The sequence below is a fragment of the Acomys minous genome (assembly GCF_964271855.1).
Source record: "Acomys minous genome assembly, chromosome: 17".
NCBI classification, from domain to species: Eukaryota; Metazoa; Chordata; class Mammalia; order Rodentia; family Muridae; genus Acomys; species Acomys minous.
In genome coordinates, this window is record NC_140500.1 from 9,969,365 (window position 1) to 9,978,380 (window position 9,016).

Below are 9,016 nucleotides of genomic sequence, written 5' to 3' on the forward strand. Positions count from 1 at the left end.
TTGCTAGCCTTATGAAGATGACTTTGAGGTTTCTGAAGCTCTGTATTTGTTGTGCTCAGAATGACCATGCCGATGAAGTCTCTTTCCTACCTTTTAACACCGTTCATCTCTTGGATGCTGAGTGGCCGAGCTGACACTCTCAAAGCTGAGGCTTTTGTCCTACCACGGCAATGTCTCTTTGCAATCTACATCAGAGTCATTATAGCATCACGAATACATTTTTTCCTTAAACACCCACCTATAAAAGTAATATAGATACCACATGAATAAGTCAAATCAGCACCTTCAGTTGGAAGACACCTGGTGTGATACTTCAAAGGCAATCCCGTACAATTTCACTGAACTCCACATTGCAACAAGGGTGTTTAGAAAAACATTAAAGATGGGTTGTGGGCTACACATTATTCTTTCTGTTACAAAATACAATGTGTCTTAAATCAGCTTAAGCAGATAAGAAGCTTATTGTCCTTTATTTTAAATAGAAGTAAGTTTTGCTTTAAAAGAGACTTGAATGGTGGTTCAAATACCTATGCAGCTTTGTCACCATTTCCTGGCAGCCTCTTGCCCTATGCATCTGAGATGACTGTCAGAAGCTCCTGTAGATATTTATGTAAGACAGAAAAAAATGATAAAGGCAGCGCTACCCTGATTTAGATTGCTTTTTGTAGGTTTAATATACGTAGAATTCTATAATGGTGATAAATATACCCACACCCCAAACAGTTTCTTGGAAAAGCCATTCATCTGTTCGTAAACTTGTAATTTGGCCAGATACCTGGGGTTATTTTTTTTTTTTTTACTACAGTCACAAAGATTGGATTTATTCAATTTATTGTTATATTTAAATCCATTCCAATGAAATAAAATTGAAATGTAAAAACTATAGCCCATAATTTCCAGTTCTCAACAGCTTGTGTCCTTGGTTGTCATAGTGGACATGGGAGGCACAAGCATCTCTGCCATTGCAGGAAGTGCTGTTGGGGAGCTGATGGGCTGTTGACTGGGGCTAGGTGTTACAAAATAGCTTCCCTCAATGCTCTGAAATCCTTAGCGGTGATGGCTGATACCTCTGGGCTCACATTACCTTTCCTCCCGGACTTCTTCAAAGGCTGATGGAAGTATTCCAAGAGTGCATGAGACGAATCACATTGTACCCCTTTCACTGTACTTTGTTTCCCAAGGTAAGCAAAAAGCAATTTAGTGGAGCATGGTATGTCATCTGTTCATGGCAGCAGCTGAAAAAAAATAGAGGTCAGATTTAATATACTATGGTGGATGACTGCAAGAATATCTAAAAGGTTTACATTATAAACAATAAGGAAATTATCAGAATAGATATTGATGGGAAGGAACTAAAACTCAATGTTAGGAAGAAATTACTGCATTGCTTATATTACAGAGTTTTATATCATACCATTCTAAATTAGACATACCAAGCACACTTTATAGGAATTGGCAAACAAGGAAACTCACTAAGAAAGGAAGTAAATAAAAGGGAAATTTATTTTTAAGCTTTAAAAATAATCTATGCCCTAACCTGTACTTTATTTTTAGTAAACTTAGGTTCTTAAGTCACAGTGCATTAAGTTCCCAGACAACATCACAGTAAAGTCGCAGCAACTGAGAGTGGATGAACATGCTCACCTGGGTCTCAGCTCTGATGCGTGGCCATCAGGCCACAGGAGCAGAAGATTCACCGTTCATGCTCATCACTCCTGTGAGGGATGTGTCCCTATGCATGGAACTAAGGAATTGTGTAGCCGCATCTCTTAGCGGTAGTCACTAACTAATAACTAGGCAGTAAAAATGTGAATGATCCCTGCATCCTTTTGATGTTTACAACTGTGTAATAGAGGTAGCCTTTGTCCTGAGTGTCTTCAGTGTATTAGAATATCTCTCAGGAGCTGGAAAGATGCTCAGCAGGCAAGAGAGCTTACTACTTTTGTAGAGTTTGATTCCCGGCATCCACACCAAAAAGCTCATTATCATTAATAACTCCAGATCTAGGCCATCTAACTCCCTCTCCTGGAGGTACCTGCATGCATGTGGTGCACATACAGAAAAGCACACACATGTGCTCATAATTAAAAATGAATTTAAAAATTAAAGTAAACAAACATAAACAACAAATAAATATAATGTCTTTTATTCTCAATACCAGGCCTTCCTCCACTCCCAGGATATCCTGGCTCTGTCGTTCATGAAGGATAGATTTTATTTGATGATGGAACATAAGGAATTATTTACATTCAGTTATATACTGAAATTACGGTTTTTCTCTTCTATGGTTTATTTAGGAACCTGACTCTTGGGGAGTATTTCTTTAAATTAACTTTCGTTTTTCAATGATAGTTTTATATCACAAGACTTCAATACAATACAATATAGTTTAGAAAATTTCTTGTGACTTAAATCAATTGTCTACTGTGGGACATGGTCCTTGTAGACTTGATAATACATTGTACTTTGCTTTGTTGTTGGCTAGAGTGTTCTTTGTGCTCATAGGTCCAGATTATCTTAATGATACTACTTGTTATTTGCAGTGAGACATAAAAAATTGATGAGATGTTTATTTCTTCCTTCAATTTTGTTCATTTTTGCTTTGTGTATTATAATTTCTTAATTGATTTGTCCATATATTATATATTATAGTATCACATGTATTAGTATATATAATTAACCTGACATGGCTTATGACATTTTGGTTTTGTGTAAATTATATGTAACAAATAATGTATAATTATTTCTTCTTTGTCTTTTGTAGCAACTTTCTCAACTTTGGTGTATTTTCTCTATTTCAAATATTTAAAAAGCTACTCAGCTCTTTTGGTTACTGCTCGCATAAATTATTTTTCCTCCTTTTAACCTGTTTACATCATTGGATACAGAGTCTCTTTTAGATGGTTTATAATTAAATCTTTCTTTACTAAATGCATTACTCAAACCCTGCCTTTAATTGGAGAGTTTAATCCATTTACATTTAATGTAATTACAGAGACACAAGTGCTTAACCCTACCAATTTCCCTTTTATTTTTGATGATGACATCTTTTTGGTTCCTTGAGGCCTCCATGATTTCATTCTTTACATTAGATATAATAAATAACCTTTTCTTGTTTCTCCCTGCACAGTTATTTTTTAATGCTATGCCTGTACATCCTAATTAACACCTTAGAGTATAATAATATAGTTCATATTATTATCAATGTAATATCAAGCATTATGAAACTGTGGTTCTATGTAACTTCATATCATCTTTTTGTTTTTATTGTACAAAATACAACTTTATATAATATATTCATTGACATATTCTCAGAATTATTGCTTTATCAAATCTTTTAAATTCAGGAAAAATATTTAAGCATAAAACACTTCAATACTGATTTTTCTGTTTTATTATTGTTTCAAAATACACATGACAAATCCTTATAGTTACTCTAAGTGAATAGCCCTATGGTATTAAACACATTTATTTTGTGTAATCTTTACCCATCTTGTAACTTCTTTGATCCTAAAAAGTAAAAATCAAATATCCATTAAGCAGTATCTTGCTCCCCTCAAGTCATTCTTCCTTATTAATGTTATTTTGTTTTTATTTATTTTTTTGTTTCTCTCCCAAATAAGTGTAACCTGATCATATTTAGCTTTCTGTGATTGGTTTGTTTCAGTTGGTACAGTGTTTTCAACATTTTTATCTATGCGAGTAGCACTTGTAAGATGACTTAGCAAATATAGGTGTTTGCCACCCAACCTGATGAGCTAAGTTTTATCATTGGGACTGTAATTGTGGGAGCAGAGAACTGACTTCCAAAATTTGTTCTGTGACCTCCACATGTGCACTGTAGCATGCTTGCACATGCATATACACACAAACACACACACAGAAACACACATGCATATAAAAGGTTAATTTCAACATAGAATCATGCCTTACTGTCTCTTTTTCTCTCTCCATATATATATATGTGTGTGTACATATATACACACACACTCTATATATATAATATATATACTCTTTATATAGAAATATATATATGTATATATACACACACTGTACTTTGACAATACATTCATTTGATGATATTTCTATTGCACCCACATTTCAGCTTTGGACAATGCTGCTGTGAACAGAGATGCACACAGATGTACATAGATCTCTTTGAGTTCCCACTTTCAGTGTCTTTAGGAGCTAAAGACACAAGTGGAATTACAGGATCATATAGTAAATTTGCTTTAAAATTTTATGTATTACTTTGTGGCATATAAACGTGGGCTGTTTGCATGTGTGTGCATGTTCATGTGTGTGGGTGTGGGTGCACACCCTTGTGTAGAAGACAGACGATAACTGTGGTGTTGTATCTTAAGAGCCTTCCAACACTTTGTCTGAGACAGGGTCCTTTATTGTCCTCACATTTCACCATGGAGGTGGTTTCAGGGATATGCCCGCCTCTCTCTCCCATCATGTTATTTCTCAGGGTGTGGAGACACAACCCCATACTTAGCTTTTCACGTGGTCTCTGAAGATATGAACTGAAATATTTATGCTTGTGAAACAAGATGACAGCACAGCGTTGTGCTTGAGGCTAGTTAAGTGGATCATCTTCTCTCTGTGTGGTTATTTCGGTATAAAGGTGGTTAAGGAGCAACTACTGATTTTATACTAAAATTGTAAATCAATACTAAATATTAATAACCATTCAACATACCCCATTCCATTTGAGGGCATGGCAAGATCATAGGTTCATACATAGTGGAAATGCACAGACTAATAGTTGCGCTTTAGTTCATCAATTCCTTAAATCACGTAAAAATAAAAACGTTATAAAACAAGGTTATGACATTACCTTCATAGCCTTTACATTTGTCTGTGTCCCTCTGTGCTGAGCCTCCCTATAGCTTCCTACAGCTGCCCTTTTCTCTCACTCGCAGACTAGCCATGGCCACTGCTCTGCTTTGATGTGTGCTGTTTGTTTCCTGCCTGTTGAAATCATCCTCTGCATTCTTTTTTTAAATTTTATTTTATTTTATCATCCTTGATGTGTGCTGTTTGTTTCCTGCCTGTTGAAATCATCCTCTGCGTTCTTTTAATGAACTTTGGGCATGAGTTGTTGTACTTTCTCAACTCCACAATTTAAATGTTGCTTTCTTGTCATATTTTCTATCTTTTTAATCCATCCTTCCATGTTGCTTTTCGTTTTCTGTATCCCCCTCTAGTCCTTTGAGCATTTTTAGCAGTTGTTTGAAGTCTATTTTGTGGATTTACCCTGAGGCCCTTTTCCAGAGTATTTGCTGTTATTTCCCTTCAAGTGTGATAGCCTCTGTGGTTTGTTTTCTTACAGCGTTCTAAAAAGCCAGATATTTAACCGTAACATTTTGGAATAACAGTGTTCTCTTTTTCAACCCTGACTGATTTTTGTCCTTTTTCATGCTTTGTTTTGTTTTTTAATGTCTGGGACTGAATGTAAGGCTTTTCGCCTTCCAGGCAAGAACCCTAGAAGTGAGTTCTCTTCCTAGCTTTTCTAGGTAAAGCCTGATGTGTAATTAAAGGCCTTCTTTTCTTTCTTTTTATAACTCTTAGTTTCATCTCACTTCATTTTTGACACATGGTTCTATTTTTCAGCCTGGTTTGGCCTCAAAGTCACAATATTTCTGCCTTTTTTTTTTTTTTTAACACAGTGAACATTTTATTTCAGACTACAGGTTTCTGAGCATAATAAAATCTTTGGGTTGTAGCGGCGGTTCAGTCTCGCAGTCTGTGGGGTTGTATTTCTCAAGGAGTCTCCCGAAAAGGAAAGGGATTTGGGAGAGGGACAGACAAGACCAATAGAAGAATCCTGGGTCGGTACAGGCGAGGCAAAGGGCAGATACATAAGGAAACACACTCACACAAAGAAAAGTTCCAGAGAAACCAGGGCCCGCGTTGGGGGGCGGGGGAGGTACCCAGAGAAGCAAAAATATTCAAAAGAAAAGAGCAACGAAAAAAAAAAACAAAACAAAAATCGAAACTGGGCTGGGAGGGGAACAGCAAGGTAGGGAGGAGGCATAAAATAATTATAATAATTATAACCATAATAATAAATGAGACTAATAAAAATGTCCAGCAAATAGAGATCGCTACACACATCTGGTTTCAAAACAAGCATGCCAAGATCAAGAAAGCCATGGGCATCAAGAACGGCCTGGCGCTGCACCTCATGGCCCAGGGACTGTACAACCATTCTACCGCCACTGTCCAGGACAAAGACGAGAGCGAGTAGCTCGTGCCACCTCCTGGCTTCAAGGGGCTTTTGCTTCAGCGGCCCCACGCAGCCATGCAAAGAAGATCGCTAAGGACGGAGGTATCAATCGGGACGACAGAGAAAGCAAGAGAAATCAGTTCTCTGAGCGGACATTCACATGGGAACGAAATGGTTTTTGAAACGGGAGAAAGACTCAGACAGATGCTATGGGGGGGAAAAAGATCTATTCTCTAACTTACAGTATAAGATGAAACTGCGAATTCCTTAAAGCTCTATCTAGCCAAACTGCTTACGACCATGTATATATTTAATTTCAGGTAAGGAAAATATTTCTGCTTCTTGAGGCTGGAATTATGCATGCCACCATGCCCAGCTTCTCTCTCTCTCTCTCTCTCTCTCTCTCTCTCTCTCTCTCTCTCTCTCTCTCTCCTCCCTCCCTCCCTCCTTTCCTTTCTTCTTTGTAGAAGAATCTATGTTGTGGAAGTTTTGGTTTCTTTAAACATTTTTTTTTTTAAATCCCAGGTGTGGGATATGAGAGTGGTGGTGCTCCTGTCTGTCCACAGCTGATAACTGCCTGAGGGTGCATGATGTTTATTAGCTGGGAACTACCTTGTGCAGGGGTGTGGTCTTTGACAGTTGGGATAAATAGAGGAGCTGAGAGAGAGAGAGAGAGAGAGAGAGAGAGAGAGAGAGAGAGAGAGAGAGAGAGAGAGAGAGGATTGGAAGTAGTGAGAAGAATACTTAGGAGATGGTTGGAGAAGTAAGGGAAGGCTGCTGCTGCTGCTGCTGTTGCTGCTGCTGCTGCTGCTGCAGCAACTGCTGTTGTTACTGCTGCTGCTGCTTTCAATGTCAAGTTCCCACAGCACCTGGGAAGGCTGGGGAGCCTGGGGGAGCAACAGGCTGTACAGGGTGAAAGGGTTAAAGAAAGACAGCCCGTTTCAAGAGAAAAGGTTAATATTAAGCAAACTGAGCTGCCAGAGGAGCAGCCTCAGGTTGCACAATCATCACCATTAGCTTTGCCGGTAGCCACCAAAAGCTGTAGCTATCAAAGCCTACAGTTGGTGCCTCAAAACTTGTTGCTGCTGGTTTTTAAACTTACTTTATTTGGGGTCCCTTAATTCCTTTATCTCCCTTCTAACCACAATTCCTTCCAACATCCCAATACCAGGTAGGAGACAAGAAGGTTAGTGGGGAGAAGGGGCGTACTTCTCTTTGGCTACTTCCTGCTGTTTAGGGTCATCAGGTTCTTTGGGGCAATCTCCATCATCCAAATATTCAGTTAGCAAAATGCAGGAGCAGTCTTCTCTTCTCTGACTATCTCCTCCAAGCAGTCTTTGTTCTTCTCGAAGCCCTCTCCCCTCCCCCCCCAACCCCCATCGTCTTTCTCTGGGCTTTTGTATTTATTCCAACTGGCAAAGACCACGCCCCCCACACACGAGGCAGTTCCCAGTTGACAAATGTCATGCACCCTCACGCAGTTATCAGCTGTGGACAAACTGAAACAGGCGCCATATCCCACACCTGGCATTAAAACAAAAAACATCTTTAAAGAAACCAAAACTTCCACAACAGGCCTATATTTGGAATTTTACAAAGTAGCACCTTTAACTATCATGTTTTCTTGACTTCTGGTTGTGTTGGGTTTTCTGATGCAATATTAGCATAGTTTGTTTTGTGCCCTTTTGAACATTTAAAAAGTGTATGTTCTCCGTTGTGTCTGATATCTATGTAAGCTTAGAAGCTAACTCTAATTTGACAGATTTCTTTAAACTATTAGAACCTAAATATACAAATTCTTTTTTAGTCTTTTTTTTTTTTGCAGTGAAACAGGCTTTCTATTCCTACCAGGAAACTACTTTTATTTCAACCTTGCATATCCTGTAAGGCAGCAAGGGCTGCGTGCTTCTCATAATCCCAGAACTTCTGTTACTGTGAATCCAAGTTGGGCATTTGGGTATTTTTCTAGATTCCTAAGAGTCTGTGGTAAACTTTCAAAGTGCATATTATTTTATTTAGAGATTCCTTTTTTAATTATCTTTATGTGCTATGTCTGTGTGAGGGGCATGGATGCATAAGCACAGGTGCTGAGGAGGCTAGAAGAATCTACTTGCTAGAGTTGGAGGGACAGGTGGTTGTAGCTACCGTGTAGGTGCTGAGAACCAAACCTAGCTCCTCTGCATCTCTAGCTCCAAAGTCATCACTCTTTAAAGTGTTACATTTCCTAGCCCTGTGTTCCAGGCTTTTCAGTGAGTCTGTTGTCATGACTATTAATTCTTGCTTCTAGGAGACACGATTAGTACACTTGCCTTCACCTATTTTGGGCAAGTGGGCTGCTTGGCTACCTCAGTCAATAGAACATGTGACTGAACTACTCTTGGAAAATTCTCCTATTCACTTCAGCACTGTGAGATTTCTGGGTGATATAAAATAAAGACACCCTCTCTGGGATGGTCCTGAGATGTACACCAGCTAAATCTTACCAAATAGCCATAATTGTGTGGTCCAGATAAATTTCATTCTCTTTCATAATACTCATATACCATCTGCCTAAATTTAGATATTGCATATAAAGTTAACACTCTGTCAAATACTGTTGGGTTTCAGCCATCTTTGGGTCCCTACCTGCTGTAGGGCATGGCTAGAATACCCTGAGTTCCCCAGCCCAGGGGCTGGGCCTTCCCCTCTTCCAGAGGCTCTTCTCTATAAAACCCAGATGTCTGCTCCTCTCCCTCTCTCTGTCCCTCCCTCCTGTATCTATTTCTGTATCTCTCTTCTTCT